The following is a 14,636-nucleotide window of genomic DNA, read 5'->3' as shown; positions in this document are numbered from 1 at the left end:
TCCCAGGGCGCTCGGATAATACTTATTAAAAATACATTTACAGAGTTGGGTTACCAAACGCGAGTGATACCGTTGCAGTGTGTCTAGACAGCAGAAAGCACGAGGAACGTTACTCAGAGCAGCCTGAACCCCCCCTCCACAAAGTGCAGCCACAAGGGGCTCCTCCTCCTGGCCTCTCCCTCTTGTTCTCCGACAATCCCATCGGGGGGGTTTGTAGGTCGCGCTACAACAGCCCGATCACAGGCTGTGCTCTGGGCCTGTGCTATCAGCTCGGGGCAGGATCACTTACAGCGTCCTTCAGGACAAGCTGTACTTGGCTCTGTGTTTCTCTCGGGTAACCTTACAGGCAGTGACCTGTCAGCTTCAACAGCGAGCAGCTGATCACTTAGTTCCGTTTGGTGCCTTTGCCAGAATCTGACCCCAACCCAACACAGCTCCTGACAGAAAACTCGGAGTTTCAGCGCATCTTTCATGTCCAGAAAACATCCCAGAGCCCTTCGCAGCCAATGAAGTACTTTCGAAAAATAGTTTGTTGTTTATGTACATGCAGAAGCCAACATGTAAGGGGGTTGACTTATGAAGAAAGGTTGCACAGGTTGGGCCTATTCTCATTGGAGTTTAGAAGAATGAGGTGTGATCTTATTCAAACATAAGATACTGAGGGGGCCTGACAGGATAGATGCAGAGAGAATGTTTCCCCTCGTGGGGGAATCTAGAACTAGGGGGCATAGTTTCAGAATAAGGAATTGCCCATTTAAAACTGAGATAAGAAATTTCTTCTCTGAGGGTCATGAATCTGTGGAATTCTCTGCCCCAGAGAGCTGTGGAGGCTGGGTCATTGAATATATTTAAGGTGGAGATAGACACCACAACTATTTACAATCTATATTAACGACTTGGAAGAAGGGACCGAGTGTAACGTAGCCAAGTTTGCTGACGATACAAAGATGGGAGGAAAAGCAACGTGTGAGGAGGACACAAAAAATCTGCAAAAGGACATAGACAGGCTAAGCGACCGGGCAAGAATTTGGCAGATGGAGTATAATGTGGGAAAGTGTGAGGTCATGCACTTTGGCAAAAAAAAATCGAAGAGTAAGTTATTATTTAAATGGAGAAAGATTGCAAAGTGCTGCAGTACAGCGGGACCTGGGGGTACTTGTGCATGAAACACAAAAGGTTAGTATGCAGGTACAGCAAGTGATCAGGAAGGCCAATGGAATCTTGGCCTTTATTGCAAAGGAGATGGAGTATAAAAGCAGGGAAGTCTTGCTACAGTTATACAGGGTATTGGTGAGGCCACACCTGGAATACTGCGTGCAGTTTTGGTTTCCATATTTACGAAAGGATATACTTGCTTTGGAGGCAGTTCAGAGAAGGTTCACTCGGTTGATTCCAGATATGAGGGGGTTGACTTATGAGGAAAGGTAGAGGAGGTTGGGCCTCTACTCATTGGAATTCAGAAGAATGAGAGGTGATCTTATCGAAACGTATAAGATTATGAGGGGGCTTGACAAGATGGATGCAGAGAGGATGTTTCCACTGATGGGGGAGACTAGAACTAGGGGGCATAATCTTAGAATAAGAGGCCACTCATTTAAAACTGAGATGAGGAGAAATTTCTTCTCTGAGGATTGTAAATCTGTGGAATTCACTGCCTCAGAGAGCTGTGGAGGCTGGGTCATTGAATAAATTTAAGACAGAAATAGACAGTGTTATGTTCAGAATAACTCCACAAGACTGTACGCTGTAAGCTCAAAGTGTTGTGACCTCGGTCTCTTTATTGTAACTCCAGAGAGAGGAGGCAGCATGGTGGACAGCCTTTTATAGCTGCTTGCCCAGGGTGTGCAGGTGACCCTTGGATCTCCCAGGTGCGCCCCCTGGTGGCAAGTCTTACACATTGATAAAGTTTACATACATAACATCATTCCCGCCCCCCCCCCACCCCCCACTTGTCTTATGTACAAGTTATTTACAGGTTGAGGCGATCTGGCGCTCTGCGTTCCCGGATTGATTGTCTGAGTTGAAGACCTGGCATGGGTGAGTCGGTCGGATCATTGCTGCACGGCAGCGCGGCTGGTCTGATCGGACTGTCGGGCATGGTGGGTTCATTCTCGTGGTTGACAGCGAGGTCGATTGCTGGTTGGGTGTGTGTTGTGGATCATAGATGGTAAAGTCTTCTTCAAACTGTTCTTGGTTGTCCGTGAATCGCAGTTTGGTCTGATCCAAGTGCTTTCTGCACGTTTGCCCATTCAACAGTTTAACAACAAACACTCTATTCCCCTCCTTGGCTAAAACAGTGCCAGCAATCCATTTGGGACCATGACGATAATTGAGAACAAACACAGGATCATTAACCTCGATGTCACGCGATACAGCCGCATTATCGTGGTACATGTTAGGCCGGTGCCGCCGGGTTTCTACATGATCATTGAGATCCGGGTGGACTAAGGAGCCTGGTTTTGAGTGCTCTCTTCATTAATAATTCTGCAGGGGGAATCCCGGTGAGTGAGTGGGGGCGTGTCCGGTAGCTGAGCAGGACCCGAGATAACCAGGTCTCCAGGGAACCGTCCGTCACGGGTTTCAAGCTCTGCTTGATGGTTTGGACTGCCCGTTCCGCTTGACCATTGGATGTGGGCTTAAATGGCATAGACCTGACATGCTTGATGCCATTGCGGGTCATGAACTCGTTGAATTCCGAGCTGGTGAAGCATGGGAAACAAAAAGGAGGCAAAAGCAAAAGACAGAAAGGAGATGAGTAAAAGTGGAGGGCAGAGAAACCCAAGGCAAAGAACAAAAAGGGCCACTGTACAGCAAAATTCTAAAAGGACAATGGGTGTTAAAAAAACAAGCCTGAAGGCTTTGTGTCTTAATGCAAGGAGTATCCGCAATAAGGTGGATGAATTAACTGTGCAAATAGATGTTAACAAATATGATGTGATTGGGATTACGGAGACGTGGCTCCAGGATGATCAGGGCTGGGAACTCAACATCCAGGGGTATTCAACATTCAGGAAAGATAGAATAAAAGGAAAAGGAGGTGGGGTAGCATTGCTGGTTAAGGAGGAAATTAAGGCAATAGTTCGGAAGGACATTAGCTTGGATGATGTGGAATCTATATGGGTAGAGCTGCAGAATACCAAAGGGCAAAAAACGTTAGTGGGAGTTGTGTACAGACCTCCAAACAGTAGTAGTGATGTTGGGGAGGGCATCAAACAGGAAATTAGGGGTGCATGCAGTAAAGTTGCAGCAGTTATAATGGGTGACTTTAATATGCACATAGATTGGCCTAACCAAACTGGAAGCAATACGGTGGAGGAGGATTTCCTGGAGTGCATAAGGGATGGTTTTTTAGACCAATATGTTGAGGAACCAACTAGGGGGGAGGCCATCTTAGACTGGGTGTTGTGTAATGAGAGAGGATTAATTAGCAATCTCATTGTGCGAGGCCCCTTGGGGAAGAGTGACCATAATATGGTGGAATTCTGCATTAGGATGGAGAATGAAACAGTTAATTCAGAGACCATGGTCCAGAACTTAAAAGAAGGGTAACTTTGAAGGTATGAGGCGTGAATTGGCTAGGATAGATTGGCGAATGATACTTAGGGGGTTGACTGTGGATGGGCAATGGCAGACATTTAGAGACCGCATGGATGAACTACAACAATTGTACATTCCTGTCTGGCGTAAAAATAAAAAAGGGAAGGTGGCTCAACCGTGGCTATCAAGGGAAATCAGGGATAGTATTAAATCCAAGGAAGTGGCATACAAATTGGCCAGAAATAGCAGCGAACCCGGGGACTGGGAGAAATTTAGAACTCAGCAGAGGAGGACAAAGGGTTTGATTAGGGCAGGGAAAATGGAGTACGAGAAGAAGCTTGCAGGGAACATTAAGACGGATTGCAAAAGTTTCTATAGATATGTAAAGAGAAAAAGGTTAGTAAAGACAAACGTAGGTCCACTGCAGTCAGAATCAGGGGAAGTCATAACGGGGAACAAAGAAATGGCGGACCAATTGAACAAGTACTTTGGTTCGGTATTCACTGAGGAGGACACAAACAACCTTCCGGATATAAAAGGGGTCGGAGGGTCTAGTAAGGAGGAAGAACTGAGGGAAATCCTTATTAGTCGGGAAATTGTGTTGGGGAAATTGATGGGATTGAAGGCCGATAAATCCCCAGGGCCTGATGGTCTGCATCCCAGAGTACTTAAGGAGGTGGCCTTGGAAATAGTGGATGCATTGACAGTCATTTTCCAACATTCCATTGACTCTGGATCAGTTCCTATGGAGTGGAGAGTAGCCAATGTAACCCCACTTTTTAAAAAAGGAGGGAGAGAGATAACAGGGAATTATAGACCGGTCAGCCTGACATACCGGTAGTGGGTAAAATGATGGAATCAATTATTAAGGATGTCATAGTAGTGCATTTGGAAAGAGGTGATATGATAGGTCCAAGTCAGCATGGATTTGTGAAAGGGAAATCATGCTTGACAAATCTTCTGGAATTTTTTGAGGATGTTTCCAGTAGAGTGGACAAGGGAGAACCAGTTGATGTGGTATATTTGGACTTTCAGAAGGCTTTCGACAAGGTCCCACAGAAGAGATTAATGTGCAAAGTTAAAGCACATGGGATTGGGGGTAATGTGCTGACATGGATTGAGAACTGGTTGTCAGACAGGAAGCAAAGAGTAGGAGTAAATGGGGACTTTTCAGAATGGCAGGCAGTGACTAGTGGGGTACCGCAAGGTTCTGTGCTGGGGCCCCAGCTGTTTACACTGTACATTAATGATTTAGACGAGGGGATTAAATGTAGTATCTCCAAATTTGCGGATGACACTAAGTTGGGTGGCAGTGTGAGCTGCGAGGAGGATGCTATGAGGCTGCAGAGCGACTTGGATAGGTTAGGTGAGTGGGCAAATGCATGGCAGATGAAGTATAATGTGGATAAATGTGAGGTTGTCCACTTTGGTGGTAAAAACAGAGAGACAGACTATTATCTGAATGGTGATAGATTAGGAAAAGGGGAGGTGCAACGAGACCTGGGTGTCATGGTACATCAGTCATTGAAGGTTGGCATGCAGGTACAGCAGGCGGTTAAGAAAGCAAATGGCATGTTGGCCTTCATAGCGAGGGGATTTGAGTACAGGGGCAGGGAGGTGTTGCTACAGTTGTACAGGGCCTTGGTGAGGCCACACCTGGAGTATTGTGTACAGTTTTGGTCTCCTAACCTGAGGAAGGACATTCTTGCTATTGAGGGAGTGCAACGAAGGTTCACCAGACTGATTCCCGGGATGGCAGGACTGACCTATCAAGAAAGACTGAATCAACTGGGCTTGTATTCACTGGAGTTCAGAAGAATGAGAGGGGACCTCATAGAAACGTTTAAAATTCTGACGGGGTTAGACAGGTTAGATGCAGGAAGAATGTTCCTAATGTTGGGCAAGTCCAGAACCAGGGGTCACAGTCTAAGGATAAGGGGTAAGCCATTTAGGACCGAGATGAGGAGGAATTTCTTCACCCAAAGAGTGGTGAACCTGTGGAATTCTCTACCACAGAAAGTTGTTGAGGCCAATTCACTAAATATATTCAAAAAGGAGTTAGATGAAGTCCTTACTACTAGGGGAATCAAGGGGTATGGTGAGAAAGCAGGAATGGGGTACTGAAGTTGCATGTTCAGCCATGAACTCATTGAATGGCGGTGCAGGCTAGAAGGGCCGAATGGCCTACTCCTGCACCTATTTTCTATGTTTCTATGTTTCTATATGACTAACAAGGACCAATAAGGGAATTAAGGGTTACGGGGAGAGGACGGGTAAGTGGAGCTGAGTCCACGGCCAGATCAGCCATGATCTTATTGAATGGTGGAGCAGGCTCGAGGGGCTAGATGGCCTACTCCTGTTCCTAATTCTTATGTTCTTATAAGGACGTCGGGCAAACCATGGGTGGCGAACATGGCCCGGAGGCTTTCAATGGTGGCAGTGGATGCACATGACGACATTATTGTACATTCAATCCATTTAGAGTAAGTATCCAAGGCTACTAGGAATATCTCATCTAGAAAGGGGCCAACGAAATCTACGTGGGCCCTTGACCACGGTTTGTAGGGCTATGACCACAGACTCAGTGGGGCTTCCCTTGGTGCATTGCTCAACTGTGAGCAAATGTTACATTGGTGTCCGCATAACTCCAATTCCGAGTCAATGCCGGGCCACCAAACATGTGACCTTTCTATAGCCTTCATCATGACTATGCCTGGGTGGGTACTGTGAAGGTCATGTATAAACGTTTCCCTGCCTTTTTTTGGGCAAAATTACATGATTCTCCCATAGGAGGCAGTCCGAATGGATGGACATTTCGTCCTTGCGTTGGTGGAATGGCTTAACTTCGTTTTGCATTTCCCCTGGGACCGCCGACCAGCTCCCATTGAGGACACAGCTTTTTACTAGTGATAGCACCGGGTCCTGCGAGTCCAGGTCCTGATCTCGCGAGCCGTGACGGGTGACCCCTCGCTCTCAAAAGCAACTATTACAAGCAGCAAGTCTGTGGGTTGCGCCATTTCCACCCCAGTAGTGGGCAATGGTAGCCGACTGAGGGCATCAGCGCAGTTCTCAGTGCCTGGTCTGTGGCGGATTACATCATCGTACGCAGATAACGTTAGTGCCCATCTTTGGAAGCGGGATGAAGAATTGGTGTTAATAACTTTTGCTTTCTGAGAACAACGAGCGGCTTGTGGACGGTTTCGAGATCGAACCGGAGCCCAAATAGGTATTGGTGCATTTTCTTAACCCCATATATGCATGCTAATGCTTTTTTCCCAACCATACTGTAGGCTCTTTCAGCCTTAGGTAAACATCTGGACGCATATGCAACCGGTTGCAGTTTGCCTGACCCATTGGCTTGCTGTAACACAACCGAAGATGTGTCACAAGCCAGTACTAAACGTTTACACGGGTCATACAATACAAGTAACTTGTTGGAACATAGCAGGTTTCTGGCCTTGTTAAAGGCTGTCTTTTGAGATTTACCCACAGACCCAGTGATCACCCTTGCATAGCAATAAATGTAATGGTTCCAGCAAAGTGCTCAACCCCAGTAAATAGTTGAGAAGTCCTAGGAACGAACACAGCTACGTCACATTCTGTGGTCTGGGTGCATTCTTGATGGGCTCCGTCTTGGAGTCCGTGGGTCTGATGCCGTCCGCCGCAATATTTCTCCCCAGAAATTCGAACTCTGGCACCAGGAAAACACATTTGGTGTTATGTATGTAAACATCATGCCTAACCACCAGAGGGCTTATGCCCTGGAGTCTCAAGGGATCCCACAATCCCTTGGGAGCACCTGTCTATAAGGAGGCCTCACAGGCTGGAGAGGCACTCTGAGATCTGTAATAAAGGACTACTTTACTTACTTTGAAATTGCAGTATCTAGTCTGACTCTTTATTCAAGACCTAACAACTGGCGACGAGATACAGATGATGAACCCCACCACAACAATGCAGAGAACCGTGGGCATCCTGGAGAAATTTTCAGAGGGAGATGATTGGGAAACCTTCGTGGAGCGACTTGACCAATACTTCGTGGCCAACGAGCTGGAAGGAGAAGCGAACGCTGCCAAACGAAGGGTGATTCTCCTCACTGTTTGCGGGGCACCAACGTATGGCCTCATGGAAAACCTGCTCGCTCCAGCAAAACCCACAGGAAAGTCATACGATGAGTTGTGCACACTGGTCCGGGAGCATCTAAACCCGAAGGAAAGCATTCTGATGGCGAGGTATCGGTTCTACACGTACAAGAGGTCTGAAGGCCAGGAAGTGGTGAGCTATGTCGCTGAGCTAAGGCACCTTGCAGGACAGTGCGAATTTGAAGGACACTTGGAGCACATGCTCAGAGATTTCTTTGTACTTGGCATTGGCCATGAAGTAATACTTCGCAAACTTTTGACTGTAGAGACCCCAACCTTGAGTAAAACTATAGCGATAGCCCAGGCATTCATCGCCACTAGTGACAATACCAAACAAATTTCCCAGCACACTAGTGCTGCTGCAAGTATTGTGAACAAAGTAACGTTTTCGAATTGAAATGTACATGCCTGTAGCTGCACGTCCGCAGATGACTGAGTCCGCCATCAAGGGTGGTGAATACAAGGCCATTAACAGCTTGTTGGCGCTGCGGGGGTGATCATCATTTCTATTCATGCCGCTTCAAAGGATATGTTTGTAAGGGCTGTGGAACAATGGGACACCTCCAACGTATGCGCAGGCGAGCTGCAAACCCTGCTAATCCTGCAAACCACCATGTTGCAGAGGAGAACAGATCCATGGAGGATCAGGTTCAACCAGAGCCTCAGATCAAGGAAGCAGAGGTATATGGGGTGCACATATTTACCACAAAGTGTCCCCTGATATTGCTGAAGGTTGAATTAAATGGACTCCCGGTGTACATGGAGCTGGACACGGGTGCAAGCAATGAGCAAAAAGACTTTCGATAAATTGTGGTGCAGCAAGGCCTCAAGGCCAGTCCTGTCTCCCATTCATACAAAACTGAGAACGTACACAAAGGAACTAATTCCTGTAATCGGCAGTGCTATCGTAAAGGTCTCCTACGATGGAGCGGTGCACAAGTTACCACTCTGGGTGGTACCGGGCAATGGTCCCACGCTGTTTGGCAGGAGCTGGCTGGGAAAGATACGCTGGGACTGGGACGACGTCCGAGCGCTATCATCCGTCAATGACACTTCATGTGTTCAGGTTCTAAACAAGTTCCCCTCGCTGTTCGAACCAGACATCGGGAAGTTCCAAGGAGAAAAAGTGCACATCCATTTGATTCCGGGGGCGCTGCCCATCCATCACAAGGCGAGAGCGGTACCGTACATGATGAGAGGGTGGAGATCGAGCTGGTCAGGCTGCAACGAGAGGGCATCATTTCACCGATCGAATTCAATGAGTGGGCCAGTCCGATCGTTCCAGTCCTCAAGGGAGACAGCACCGTAAGAATCTATAGTGATTACAAAGTAACTATCAATCGTTTCTCACTGCAGGATCAATACCCGCTACCAAACGACTCACCAAAAGCAGAATTTGCACCGAGATGATCAACGAGGGAAAGGAAGACTCGCATTGTAAATCGTTACACTATTGATTTTGGGGGCGGGAGTGTTATGTATGTAAACCTGTAAATACCATGTCTAACCACCAGAGGGCTTATCCTCTGGAGTCCCAAGGGATCCCACAATCCTGTATATAAGGAGGCCTCATAGGCTGGAGAGGCACTCTGAGATCTGCAATAAAGGATAACGGTCACACTTACTTTGAGCTTGCAGTATCTAGTCTAACTCTTTATTCAAAACATCACACTTGGAGCGTTTCAACCTGAGTCCCACTCTGTCCAGTCGCTTGAGAACCTCTTCCAGGTTGTGCAAGTGTTCGGTGATGTTGCGACCAGTGATCAAGATGTCGTCTTGGAACACCACGGTGCGCGGAACCGATTTCAGCAGACTCTCCATGGTCCTCTGGAAGATGGCCGCCACCAAACGAATCCCAAAGAGGCATCTGTGGTACACGAACAGTCCTTTGTGCGTGTTGATGCACATCAATTTTTTTGAAGCTTCAGCCAGCTCCCGTGTCATGTAAGCAGAGGTTAGATCCAGCTTGGTGAACAACATCCCCCCTGCTAGTGTTGCAATCAGGTCATCTGCTTTGGGTAGTGGGTACTGGTCCTGTAACGAGACTCGGTTGATCGTTACCTTGTAGTCCCCGCAGACTCTGACCATCCCATCGCTCTTCAACACCGGAACAATTGGACTGGCCCACTCGTTGAACTCGCCTGGCGATATGATCCCCTCTCATTGAAGTCTGTCCAGCCCGATCTCGACTTTCTCTCGCATCATGTATGGAACCTCTCGGGCCTTGTGATGAACGGGTCGTGCATCAGGGACTAGATGGATCTGCACTTTGGCGCCTGTGAAGTTGCCGATGTCTGGCTCGAATAACGACGGGAATTTGTTTAGCACTTGGGCGCACGAGGCGTCATCCTCCGAAGACAGTGCTTTGATGTCGTGTCAGTTCCATCGGATCTTTTCTAGCCAGCTTCTGCCACACAGCGTTGGGCCATCGCCTGATACAATCCATAGTGGTAAATCACGCACAGCTCCATCGTACGATACCTTCACTGCCGCACTGCCAGTGACTGGTATGAGCTCTTTGGTGTAAGTGCGCAGCTTGCTGTGGATCGGGCCTAGTTTTGACCTTTGTGCCTTGTTGCCCCACTGTTTCTCAAAAGCCTTCTGGCTCATTCTGACTGACTCGCCCCCGTGTCCAATTCCATGGAAACTGGAATGCCGTTTAATTTGACTTTTAACATTATCGGAGAGCTTTTGGTGGTGAAGGTGTGTACCCCATACACTTCCTCTGCACCCTCGGGTTGAGTTGTCTCTCTCACTTGTTCAGCGTGATCCGCACCGGATCGGTCATCTTCTGCCGACTCTGCCACGTAGTGAGTCGCAGCACGTCTGCACATTCACTGGAGGTGCCCCATTGTCCCACAGCCCTTGCACACGTAGTGCTTGAATCGACATCGATGGGCTCGATAATTACCCCCGCAGCCAACATGGTGCTAATGGATTCGCATTCACGCCCCACGGCGGGCTCTGAGTCACCCTAGGTCTGGTCTCTGCGGGCGTGTAGGCCCTGCCATGTACAGTTCTGCCTGCTGAAAGCATTATTTTATGCACAGTACTTGCCGATGAGTTCCAATGCTGTACTGATATTTGTTTAGTGTTATCGGTCGTGGACATAAAAGCCTGGGCTATCGTGATGGCTTTGCTCAGATCTAGGGATTCGACAGACAGCAGTTTGTGAAGAATGACCTGGTGGCCGATTCCAAGCACGAAAAAGTCCCGCAACACTTCCCCCAAAAATCCAGCAAATACGCACGGTCCCGCAAGGCGTCTTAGGTCGGCGACATTGCTCGCCACGTCCTGGCCCTCGGAGCGATGGTGTGTATAAAAGCGATACCTGGCCACCAAGATGCTCTCCTTCAGCTTGAGGTGTTCCCGAACCAGCGTGCACAGCTCTTCATATGTCTTCTCCATTGGATTCATCGGTGCTAGCAGATTTTTGATGAAGCCATATATTGTGGACCCGCAAACGGTGAAGAGAATCACCCTGCGCTTGATCGCGGTTCCTTCCTTTTCCAGGTCATTGGCCACGAAGTACTGGTCAAGATGCTCAACGAAGGCTTCCCAATCATCACCCTCAACAAATCTCTCAAGAATACCAACGGCAGCCATAACTGCGTGAAAGTTTGTGATCTGTTACTCGTCGCCAATTGTTACACTCAGAATAACTCCACAAGACTGTATACTGTAAGCTCAAACTGTTGTGACCTTGGTCTCTTTATTGTAACTCCACAGTAAGGAGGCAGCATGGTAGACTGCCTTTTATACCTGCTTGCCCTGGGTGTGCAGGTGACCCTTGGGTCTCCCAAGGGTGCGCCCCCTGGTGGTAAGTCTTACACATTGGTAATGTTTACATACATAACAGACAGTTTCTTAAACGATAAGTGGTTATGGGGAGCGGGCGGGGAAGTAGAGCCGAGTCCATGATCAGAGCAGCCATGATCTTATTGAATGGCGGAGCAGGCTCGAGGGGCCAAATGACCGACTCCTGCTTCTATTTCTTATGTAAATTGTAAGGGTCTCAGCTGTGGCTCAGTGCCTCGCCTCTGAGTGGGTTTAAGTCCCACTCCAGTGACGTGAGCCCACAATCCAGGCTTACAGTACTGAGGGAGTGCTGCACGATCGGTGTGTCTACTGTATATGGTCCACGTCTCTGAGCCATACAGGAAGGCGCTGGAGAAATACCACCAACGATGTCTCCGCAAGATCCTGCAAATCCCCTGGGAGGACAGACGCACCAACGTTAGCGTCCTTGACCAGGCCAACATCCCCAGCATCGAAGGACTGACCACAATCAACCAGCTCCGCTGGGCAGGCCACATTGTCCGCATATCCCCCAGACACGAGACTCCCAAAGCAAGCGCTCTACTCGGAACTCGTCCACGGCAAACGAGCCAAAGGTGGGCAGAGGAAACGTTACAAGGACACCCTCAAAGCCTCCCTGATAAAGTGCAACATCCCCACCGACACCTGGGAGTCCCTGGCCAAAGACCGCCCTAAGTGGAGAAAGTGCATCCAGGAGGGCGCTGAGCACCTCGAGTCTCATCGCCGAGAGCGTGCAGAAACCAAGCGCAGGCAGCGGAAGGAGCGTGCGGCAAACCAGTCCCACCCTCCCCTTCCCTCAACCACTGTCTGTCCCACCTGTGACAGGGACTGTGGTTCTCGAATTGGATTGTTCAGTCACCTGAGAACTCATTTTTAGAGTGGAAGCAAGTCTTCCTCGATTCCGAGGGACTGCCTATGATGATGCACGGTCGGGGGATCTGGCTTTCGAATTGAGACATTAAACCGAGGCCCCGTCTGCCCTGTGAGAAAGATATAAATGATCCCAGGGTGCCATTCGAAGAAGAGCAGAGGAGTTCCCCCAGTGTCCTAGAAACAGAAAATAGGTGCAGGAGTAGGCCATTCGGCCCTTCGAGCCTGCACCACCATTCAATAAGATCATGGCTGATCATTCCCTCAGTACCCCTTTCCCGCTTTCTCTCCATACCTCTTGATCCCTTTAGCCGTAAGGGCCATATCTAACTCCCTTTTGAATATATCTAACGAACTGGCCTCAACAACTCTCTGCGGCAGGGAATTCCACAGCTTAACAACTCTCTGAGTGAAGAAGTTTCTCCTCATCTCGGTCCTAAACGGCCTACCCCTTATCCTTAGACTGTGACCCCAGGTTCTGGACTTCCCCAACATCGGGAACATTCTTCCTGCATCTAACCTGTCCAGTCCCGTCAGAATTTTATATGTTTCTATGAGATCCCCTCTCATTCTTCTAAACTCCAGTGAATAAAGGCCCAGTTGATCCAGTCTCTCCTCACATGTCAATCGTGCCATCCTGGGAATCAGTCTGGTGAACCTTCGCTGCACTCCCTCAATAGCAAGAACGTCCTTCCTCAGATTAGGAGACCAAAACTGCACACAATATTCCAGGTGTGGCCTCACCAAGGCCCTGTACAACTGCAGTAAGACCTCCCTGCTCCTATACTCAAAACCCCTAGCTATGAAGGCCAACATACCATTTGCCTTCTTCACCGCCTGCTGTACCTGCATGCCAACTTTCAATGCCTGGCCAATATCCCTCAACCAACGTATAAAAATATCATCGGGGATCATCACATGGCTAGTTGTGGGAGCTTGCTATTCACAAATTACCTGCCGCCATTCTGACATTACAACAGTGCACTTCAAAAGTACCTCATTTAGGCACGTTATAGCCTTCCATACTCAACATCGAGTTCAACAATTTCAGATCAGAACCTCTGCCCCCATTTTTTCGGAGGCCAGCAGCTGATGATCCTGCTGTTCCTATTTACACCTCCTCCAGACCCATCCTTTGCTCCATTACCATCTCCTTTTGCCTCGTACCATCATCCCTTTTGTCTTTTAATCTCTCCTGCCTTCCAGCCTATTTCAGACCTTCCCTTTTGTTCTTTCCTCCACTTCCACATTCCCTGCCTCTGCACTTGCTTATCCTTCCGGATATAAAAGGGGTCAGAGGGTCTAGTAAGGAGGAGGAACTGAGGGAAATCCTTATTAGTCGGGAAATTGTGTTGGGAAAATTGATGGGATTGAAGGCCAATAAATCCCGAGGGCCTGATGGTCTGCATCCCAGAGTACTTAAGGAGGTGGCCTTGGAAATAGCGGATGCATTGACAGTCATTTTCCAACATTCCATTGACTCTGGATCAGTTCCTATCGAGTGGAGGGTAGCCAATGTAACCCCACTTTTTAAAAAAGGAAGGAGAGAGAAAACAGGGAATTATAGACTGGTCAGCCTGACATCGGTAGTGGGTAAAATGATGGAATCAATTATTAAGGATGTCATAGCAGCGCATTTGGAAAGAGGTGACATGATAGGTCCAAGTCAGCATGGATTTGTGAAAGGGAAATCATGCTTGACAAATCTTCTGGAATTTTTTGAGGATGTTTCCAGTAGAGTGGACAAGGGAGAACCAGTTAATGTGGTGTATTTGGACTTTCAGAAGGCTTTCAACAAGGTCCCACAGAAGAGATTAATGTGCAAAGTTAAAGCACATGGGATTGGGGGTAATGTGCTGACATGGATTGAGAACTGGTTGTCAGACAGGAAGCAAAGAGTAGGAGTAAATGGGTACTTTTCAGAATGGCAGGCAGTGACTAGTGGGGTACCGCAAGGTTCTGTGCTGGGGCCCCAGCTGTTTACACTGTACATTAATGATTTAGACGAGGGGATTAAATGTAGTATCTCCAAATTTGCAGATGACACTAAGTTGGGTGGCAGTGTGAGCTGCGAGGAGGATGCTATGAGGCTGCAGAGCGACTTGATTAGGTTAGGTGAGTGGGCAAATGCATGGCAGATGAAGTATAATGTGGATAAATGTGAGGTTATCCACTTTGGTGGTAAAAACAGAGAGACAGACTATTATCTGAATGGTGACAGATTAGGAAAAGGGGAGGTGCAACGAGACCTGGGTGTCATGGTACATC

The sequence above is a fragment of the Pristiophorus japonicus genome, chromosome 3 (assembly GCF_044704955.1).
Source record: "Pristiophorus japonicus isolate sPriJap1 chromosome 3, sPriJap1.hap1, whole genome shotgun sequence".
Lineage (NCBI taxonomy): Eukaryota > Metazoa > Chordata > Chondrichthyes > Pristiophoridae > Pristiophorus > Pristiophorus japonicus.
Note: the sequence above shows the minus strand (reverse complement) of the source record.